Here is a 9,442-nt window from a genome sequence, read left to right on the forward strand (position 1 = left end):
CCCCGGGAAAGTGCCAGGGTGCTGGAGAGGAGGATCCAACCGATGGTTGAACCTAGGATCCAAGAGGAACATTGCGGTTTTCGTCCAGGCCGTGGTACACTGGACCAGCTACCCTCACCAGGGTGCTCTAGGGTTCATGGGAGTATGCCCAACCATGGGAGTATGCCCAACCATTGTGTTTTGTGGACATGGAGAAGGCATTCAGTCGTGTCCCTCGTGGCATTTTGTGGAGGGTGCTCGGGGAGTATGCACAGCAAATTCATCTGAGTTAAATTCTCGGTGTTGAAGCATTTCAGAGTAAAGTGTTGACGTTAAAGAGTTAGATTTTGATAAATGAATATAATAAGAGTTAGAATTGATTTTATTCAGTGCGAAATCAAGGAGTTATCTTTTCTACACTTGGTGGTGTTATTTCCAACATCCGGGAATTCATGCAGCCCCAGTCACTGAAGAGTTTTCCAGACGCCATTTTCCATCTGAGGTTTAGAACAGCAACTGGTGAGTCAAACTACCTAAATGTTGGTATTTTACTGACTTTCTTTAAGGAAATACAGTTGTAAACATATTGTTAAGTTAATAACTTTAGAATGGAGTGACAATTTTAATCTTCTGCGGTTCATTCATGGTCGTTTGTGTATCTAGCTTAACTGCATTACTATTGACTTCTTTTCAAGAATGTTTTTATATATGCTCACGCATACATAGTGCATAAAAACATCAAATGTACATGTTCAACACATTTCTGTCACGCTTAATGCCATTTTGTGCGTTGTTACCCATCTGTAAAATAAAATCGACACTTCTCCTTTAATTCCAAGCAAACTAGCGAGGGAATCCCCGGAGCAGCCTAGCCTACTCTGCCCGGATGCTAACGGCAACACAGGACGGTTTCCATACGCTCTGGAGAGTTTCTAAAACATATCTGGTGAGTAAATGAACATATGCTTACTTGTAAAAGGCTTCCTGACTAAAACATATGATTTTTTTGTTATTCGTGTACGTTAATTTAGTTATTTTAAACACCGCGGCCCTTTTAAACTGGTTCATTCGTGGCCGTCCATATACCGTTAGTCCATAGACTCGCGTGATAACGTACGCTTGAATTATATTAAGTGTTGACAACCATTAAAGTCGGAATGTTAACATTAATGTCTTTAAATGACCGCGTTTGCACTTTCTCAGACATTTAAGGTTACAGAAGTCTCCCGGAAGTTGCGGGACTAACGTTAACGTTATCCCGCAAATGCATAGAGACTCCCAGATGCCCAAGTAGATGCCCGCAAATGAATGATAATCTCCCGGAAATCGCGCGTCTCCCGCCCGGTCATTAAACACTTTGCACACCCCTCTCCACCGCATCCCTCCCAGCTCTTCAGGTACGTCGCGCGCAAGTCACCCCCACCGCTCTTCAGGTACGTCGCGCGCAACTCATCCCATTGCTCTTCAGGTTCTCATCTCTCCCGCTACCTCCCGCAAATCAACTCTGTATCCCCCGAAAATTACTTTTCCTAACTCGGGATGTCTGACGTTAGTAAGTTAGGCTATTTCTGTAGTCAGGAACATCTTAGTCAAGCTTTTTCTCCCGCATGATATTGTGCTTAAAACTATAGGCTAAACTTAGCATGCACTGTACACAACATTTCCGTTTTATTAAAGACAATTTAGTGCGTTTTAAACAGCCACCTGTCTGTAAAATTAATCAACTGATTCATATTTGAGCAGCCTAATGATGATACAGGTTTGATTTGTAGATTTATTATCAATAATCAACATCTGAATCAAAAGATATCTGAAAAAGTGTGAGGCATACTTTGTGATGTTCATCTCTCCTTTTTATCTGAAGGTTATGCATATGTGTGGATACAAATTTTTTGTTGTTTTTTTAACAGCCACAGTTCTCTATACAATAACACAAGACCCTGTGACGGTGGCTGATTAGAGACGGATGGTGTATTTCCAGAGTTGGTGAAATGACCAAGCACACCTTCTTGGTCATATGTGGTGATAATAATGAAGGTATGTTTGATAAAGTTCTGTATTTGTTTCACAATAAGCTGAGAAGGTATTAGAGCATTAGAGAATAACAAATGACATGAAGGTGATAAGTTTTGTATTGTGGGTGAACTGTTACTTAAATAATGTTTTGCTCTTTACTTTTCACTTTTCCTCTTCTGCTTATCCTAATATTTTAGATTATATTTGGACCTGAAACATCTGCTAGACTCCAGGAAAGGTGGCATCAATACTGGACCTGAAAGGGCCTAACAAGTTGAATCTGGTAAAGAAACATGCACGCGCTTACAGAAAAGTGTTGTTTATGAAGTTTATGAATATTTTTTACACTGTGGCCAATATTTTGGGGAAGTCAGCATCACTAAATTATATAAAAGATTTTAAGCTCCTCTAAATTTTGCTCCAAGTGTTGTGTTAAATTCAGGATTCTGGACAGACAGCTGCCTGTTTTTCCAGTTCTAGTCATAGTGGTTAACCTAATTGTTTTTGGAGATCCAACAGTGATGTATGTGTTTTTTCTACTTTTCCATATCCTGTCACCTCAAACAGCTGGGATCATCATGAAGATTTTCAAAAGGTGAGTTTAGATTTCTTGAATGTTTTATTTACTTTTAATGTTCTTTTAAATATATCATAGAATTTGATTGCAATTTGTTTTCAAACATTTTTCTTAGTCATGTTGGAGTCTTGAAGAGTTCTTAGAAGAGTATCACCCTATATCCGTGCATCAGGAACCACCAGACGAGCGATCAGCAGCTGCTACATCATCATGGATAAAAAGGTCATCCTGTGGCTGGGAAGCACTTCATTCACAGGACATGCTTGATGAAATTTCCTAGCTCCAGTTTGTTTTCACACAAGTTTACAGCATTTATACCTTCATTTAAACTGCTGTGTTTGATGTGGAGGACCAAGGAAACACCCGAAGTGAAAGATTTGCACACCAAGTTGTTTAAAATGTAATTTTACAAGAAAACTATGAGTTCAGAAGAAAACTATGAGTTCAGAGAAAACTATGAGTGACGCTATATTGAACTTTCAAATTGCTCTGATAACACATCAAGTTTGGATCAAAGGACTGAAACAGCCTTTTTGAGCACTGGTCATACATATTTTGTTGATACTGTCTGTACTAATAAAACATTTAAAGCATATTTGACATTGTTGCATTTTAAAAACTGAATGAATTGTTGAAGTGGTGAATGTTTTCAAATAAAATGTTTCTTCTTTTGTAATTTACAGTCTATTTTACCTTTTTACCATATTTACACTCAAGAGAGTTGAATAAAATAACAATATATTGTAGTAAAAAAATTACTACCAGGCGGTGTTAAATATAGTTACATTTTTAACTCTGCCCAGAGTTAAAATTAACCCTTACTTCGGTGTCAATGTGCCAACCCTTTTGAAAGTGTTGATTTAACTCTGTTTTGAGTGGACCCCATGAGACACTTTCAAAGTGTTGAAATTAACACCCATAGAGTTGTTTTGGGTCCCCATATTTTGCTGTGTGGGGTCAGAGGCGATCTTTTAAGGGCCTTCTCGTCCCTGTATGAACAGAGTAGGAGTCTGGTTTGCATTGCAGGCAATAAGTCAGATTTGTTTCCAGTGCATGTTGGAATCCAGCAGGGCTGCCCCTTGTCAACAATTCTATTCATAATTTTTATGGACAGAATTTCAAGGCGCAGCCTTGAGCTGGAGGGGGTCCGGTTCGGGGACCACAAGATTTCAACTCTGTTATTCGCTGACGATGTTGTTCTGTGTTCTTCACCGAACATGGACCTTCAGCATGCACTGGGGCAGTTTGCTGCCGAGTGTGAAGTCCGAGGCCATAGTGCTCCACCAGAAAAAGGTGGTTTGCCATCTCTAGGATGGAGGAAAGTCCTTACCCCAGGTGGAGAAGTTTAAAGATATCAGGGTTTTGTTCACGAGTGAGGGAAGGATGGAACATGAGATTGACAGGTAGATTGGTGTGGTGTGGTTCATTGTGGTGAAGAAGGAGCTGAGCTGAAAGCCAAAGCTCTCGATTTACCGGTCAATCTACGTTCCTACTCTCACCTATGGTTATGAGCTTTGGGTCATGACCGAAAGGACAAGATCTCTGATACAAGCGGCCGAAATGAGTTTCCTTTGAAGGGTGGCAGGGCGCGCTCTTATGGATAGGGTGAGGAGCTCTGACACCCGGGAGAAGCTCAGAGTAGAGCCGCTGCTTCTCCACATCGAGAGAAGTCAGCTGAGGTGGCTCGGGCACCTGTTTCAGATGCCTCCTGGACGCCTACCTAGGGAGGTGTTCCAGGCATGTCCCACTGGGAGGAGGCCTCGGGGAAGACCCAGGGAACGCTGAAAGGACAATGTCTCTCGGCTGGCCTTGGGATCTCCCCGGAGGAGCTGGAGGAAGTGTCTAGAGAGAGGGAAGTCTGGGGTTCTCTTCTAAGACTGCTGCCCCCACAACCCGGCCCCGGAAAAGCAGCAGAAAATGAATAGCAAAATCAAGTAAAGGAGGTCACGCCTTCTCATTTATGGCTTTTATTCTCCGAAATAGTCTTCCTGATTATAGGAGGCCCAGACATGTTCTCTCAATTCAAAACTAGAATAAAGATCTATCTTTTTAGTAAAGCATACACTCAGTGGATCACTTAGCAGTATGATACATGAATGTGCTCCACGCAGGTTTCTGCATATCGTTTATATACACTATGAAAATCAGCTACTCTAATTATTCTCTTTATTCTCTTTTTCCACCTGGGGATACTCATCCCAAGGCCCTCCGACTATGCAGCGCTACTGATTCGATTCAAGACCAGCAACGAGATGATCCCAAGGTTTCCATATCCTGGACCAGGCCGTATCCTGAGCAGCTGCTGTGGTGATCATGGAGGAGCGGACAGCATGAGACTGATTCTTGTGATGCTCCAGGGACAGACGAGTCTTCGCTGAAGTCCAGCTTCCAGCCTCCAGCGCCTTAACTGCAGCTCTGCACAAGATGTTTGTCCAATGGCAAAATGGTCATGCCCAACTGAGCCTGGTTTCTCTCTAGGTTTTTTAATTCTTCACTTTCACCAATTGGTGAAGCTTTTTCCTTGTCGCTGTTGCCACTAGCTTGCATGACGGGCGATCTTCGGGAAATTATCATTCATTTGCGGGCATCCGGGAATCTCTGTGCATTTGCGGGATACTCAAGCAACTTCGGGAGACTTGGGATGTCTGTCTGAATGTAAAGGAGGACTGAGCAAAATTGTTTTTTTATTTTATAATTAATGTTCTCAACTTACACCAATACAGTTTTACAATGAGTGCAATTGTTTGTATTCAATACTTCTATTGCATTCAATTCTAATGGCATTAACATGCCTGTGTTTATATTTCTGTAATAAATATGGCTGTCAAGCCAGGATCTTGATGGTTTATTGTGGGCATGTTGATTACATAAAGAAATCTGTTACAAAAAAAATCTAATAAACAATTATATTTTGAATTTAAATAGTTTTTGTAAAAGTAAAAAAAAGTTTATATTGATTTTACATTTGAATAGCCAAAATAACAAGTTTCAGTCTTTTAAATGTGATTAATCGTGATTAATCACTATAAATTTTTTTAAAAAGTGTGAATTAGTTATTTTTTAATCGATTGACAGCACTAATATATATATATATATATATATATATATATATATATATATATATATATATATATATATATATATATATATATATATATATATATATATATATATATATCAGAGGTGGGACCAAGTCATTGTTTGGCAAGTCACAAGTAAGTCTCAATTCATTGCCCTCAAGTCCCAAGTCAAGTCCCGAGTCAAGACAGGCAAGTCCCGAGTCAAGTCCCGAGTCAAAGGCAACAAGTCTCAAGTCAAGTCCAAAGTCCTGCAGTTTGATTTTCGAGTCTTTTCGAGTCTTTTTAACAGAAAAATAAAATATATACAGATTAGGTATGGTTGTAAGATCTGTATTAATTAAACAAACCTTTTTTATGAAAGAACATTGCTCAGATATATAAAAATACAAATGCAATTTTCTGAAAAAGTACTGAACAGTGCTGCGTCTCGTCTCCACACCATAATGCACAAGAACGAGTTCCACCAAAAAAAGACTCCATTTTGCCTCACATCACACAGAAATTGCAGGTCTCTGTCTCTGTGCATTTGCGGGATACTCAAGCAACTTCGGGAGACTTGGGATGTCTGTCTGAATGTAAAGGAGGACTGAGCAAAATTTTCTGAAAAAGTACTGAACAGTGCTGCGTCTCGTCTCCACACCATAATGCACAAGAACGAGTTCCACCAAAAAAAGACTCCATTTTGCCTCACATCACACAGAAATTGCAGGTCTACTGCTGTCTAATTCATTAAGTTTAGTTGTGCTATGTTATGTCTTCGGTGATCAACTTGTGATTAACCAAAATTACATAACCTCAATGTGGTAGCAGTAGACCAACTCCTGTATGCTGCAAAGTTAAATTGAGTGAAATTGGAATTTTGTCAATTGAATCTAGTGTGTGCTAAAGAGATGGAGTTGCAAATCCGTCTAGCAGCAATGTAAAATGGTAGCACATATTGTTAATGAAGTAGGCTACTTCATACAAACAATAACGTTGTTTTCTTCACATAGCATTGAAGAGCTTTGCTCTCTACCTTGTGTGATGCTCGTGCACGGATTTCCTCTGTTTGTGGACAAAACTGATTGCGACTTCTCAAATATGCGCTGCTCACGCGCAAAATTTCTCTCGCTCTCAAATATGCACTGCTCACACACAAATTTTCTTGAGCGCTCTCAGAGATTATATGCAGACTCACAATTTGTGTCGTGTTCCCTCTTCCTTTCATGCTTTTTGATATGATTCATATTGCTGCACTGTTTAATAACAATACCCAAAATACTAAAATAGACTTACATGTTAAATGTTTAATCTAATAAACCATAACATTTTTGGTTGTTTTATATGATGAGATATTTTCAGTTTCAAACACTTAAAGACAGAGAATAGACCAGTGGTGCCCCCCCTGAAAATTTGCTTAGGGGTGGCCAGAAGAGGCCAGCTACGTCAGTGGCACCAATCAATCCACAATAATTTAGTGGCTGCTATTTATTTATTGAAATATTGCATTGTATTGCATTTATGTAAGTAGATTTAAATAAATAATGTCAACAGCAAAATCATATCGGGGTGGCTAGAGTTTACACAGGGGAAACACCCCTTGTAAAGGGGTTTACACCACTATAAGGCACCCCTGGAATAGATGTTGGGTGTAAAGAATACATTTTATTTTAAAAGCATTTAAACAAAAACTAATGCAAGCGGAAATGTAACTGTGATAAAATAAGGAAACACTTGATAAGGTATTATAGCCTACTGTATTATTCACTCTTCAAATAAATCTCACTATCAATCTCATTTTATCATGGCAGCTAAAATAAAGTAAACTAGTGTCTGCTGGCTTCCACTTTGCTGATGAGATTGTGGAGGACATTTTCCATGTCATCCTCTTCATTTTGAGGAAAGCTGTGCCACAGGGCCCCTGAACACATATATTGGCATGTACTGTGTTTTGAACAGTAGCCTACTACAGTAAAGAACTTCAATTGATCAGTTGTGGTAATACTATAGTTGCTATGGTAACACAAGTGTAATATAAACAAATTACCCAGTGCTGTATTATTTTACAATATAGGGTATTTTATACTACAAATCACTACACTTTACTGTAGTAAAACTACACTTTGTATTTTATCTGTTCACTATTGTTAATACTACTATAATAAGTATAATACAAGTATACAACAAGTATAATACTCAAAAACACTAGAATTTATTAAAGAATTTACCTTAACCTTTTAGTTTTTTGTGTATTGTAAATAAATAGTAAAGCAAGAAAGAAACCATATCAACATTCTTGGAATAACCCTTCGCTAAGCCTCGCCCTCCTTAGTTACTGTTGCTACGCCTGTCAAGCTTTCATGCCTGGCACATCTATTACAGTGTGTATGCGCTGGTGTCAGACATTCCCAAGGATTTATTAGTCATTTTTGACAAACAGGTGAGATATCTGAGAAAGCCAGACAAAAGAGGACTGCAGTATACATTACAGGGGTATATTCACAACATAATAGCAACTGATTAGAGAATAATTTTATCAAAATTGAAGCAAGGTTAGCCTAGCAACCTCATACGCTGAACATTCAACAGCATAGTTCATGCACAGCAGGAGAGGTGAAATTATAAAATAATCTAATAACCTAAGTAACTGATAGATTTGTGCCGAATATTAGCATCATTGAACCATAACAGTGTACAGTACCTATTACTGTCAGCATGTTTGTGTGCTCTTTATCCAGTTTTTATTCAAATTTGCAGTTAAGTGGAAGAAAAAAAATTTAAATGCAAATCAAAGTATAAATAACAGAAGTGAACAAATAGATATTTCCTACCAGCAAATATTAGTGTATGTATTTATATGCGTTACAATGGCGAGGGTTTAAACTAAGCAGTGCTCATAATATCGAGTGGAAAAAAAGAAAAAGACCGCTGGTAAACATAACCTGCTTTTTTTTTTATAAGAACACAGTTTAGATCTGTTTAGGATAAGAGGAGTGTGAGTTATTGCCACCTATCACTGAATGTGAATATCGAAAACAAAATCAACTTAGCTGTTAACTCCTTTACCGCCCCTCACACAGCTTGATCCACGCTGGCATTTCTCCTCTTGGGCTTTAGGTTTTGAAAAGGGAAAAATCCCACCACCTAGTCCAAACTTTTAGGATAGCGGGTGTCAGATTTGCACAATCCAATAATTGCGCAACGATTTGGCTTGTTTCCCTCGCTCGAAAGCTTGACAGAGCCCCTGTCCGTAGCCACGATTGGTAAGCCGCGATTGGTAGGTGGCGGTTTTTGGGCGTGGCTTAGTGAAGGGTCAGTTTAAAAGGAGGATCCCGTGAGAGCAAAAGCACTAAAGGTATGAGACGCCATCATAAACAAAAGTCAAGCGAACGCGAAGAGACTGAATGCACGAGCGAGAGAGAGAGAGAGAGAGAGGTGTATGTTGTATGTGAGAGAGAGAGAGACAGAGTATTGGCACGCGAGTATTGGCTCGATCTCAAATTCAAATTCTCTCTGCGTTCGCTTGACTTTTGTCCACTCCGGCGCCTCATAGTAGTCACGTTGGATACTGTCGAATCAAAACAATCTACCGTGCTTTGATTGGATGTCATGCCGAAAGCGCGCATGCTGTCACACACACACATAAACGGGGAGAGAGAGAGAGCGGTCCATGTCAACATACTTTTTTTTATCTTTGGGCTTTTCATGGGAAGCAGCAAGTCTTTACAAGTCAATAGGGGCAAGTCCTAGTCAAAGTCCGAGTCATTTATGTTCAAGTCCAAGTCGAGTTGCAAGTCTTTTTATATTTTGT

General features: G+C 39.4%; 1 long non-coding RNA gene across 1 annotated transcript; it reads left to right on the plus strand.

The window, feature by feature from the left end:
* The first annotated feature begins 453 nt into the window (after positions 1–453).
* Positions 454–2,284, plus strand: LOC137488487 (uncharacterized). The gene is made up of 4 exons (XR_011007534.2): positions 454–498; positions 819–925; positions 1,890–2,016; positions 2,193–2,284. It is a non-coding gene; the product is annotated as an uncharacterized lncRNA (long non-coding RNA).
* Positions 2,285–9,442: the final 7,158 nt, after the last annotated feature.

This window comes from Danio rerio, chromosome 19 (assembly GCF_049306965.1).
Source record: "Danio rerio strain Tuebingen ecotype United States chromosome 19, GRCz12tu, whole genome shotgun sequence".
NCBI lineage: Eukaryota > Metazoa > Chordata > Actinopteri > Cypriniformes > Danionidae > Danio > Danio rerio.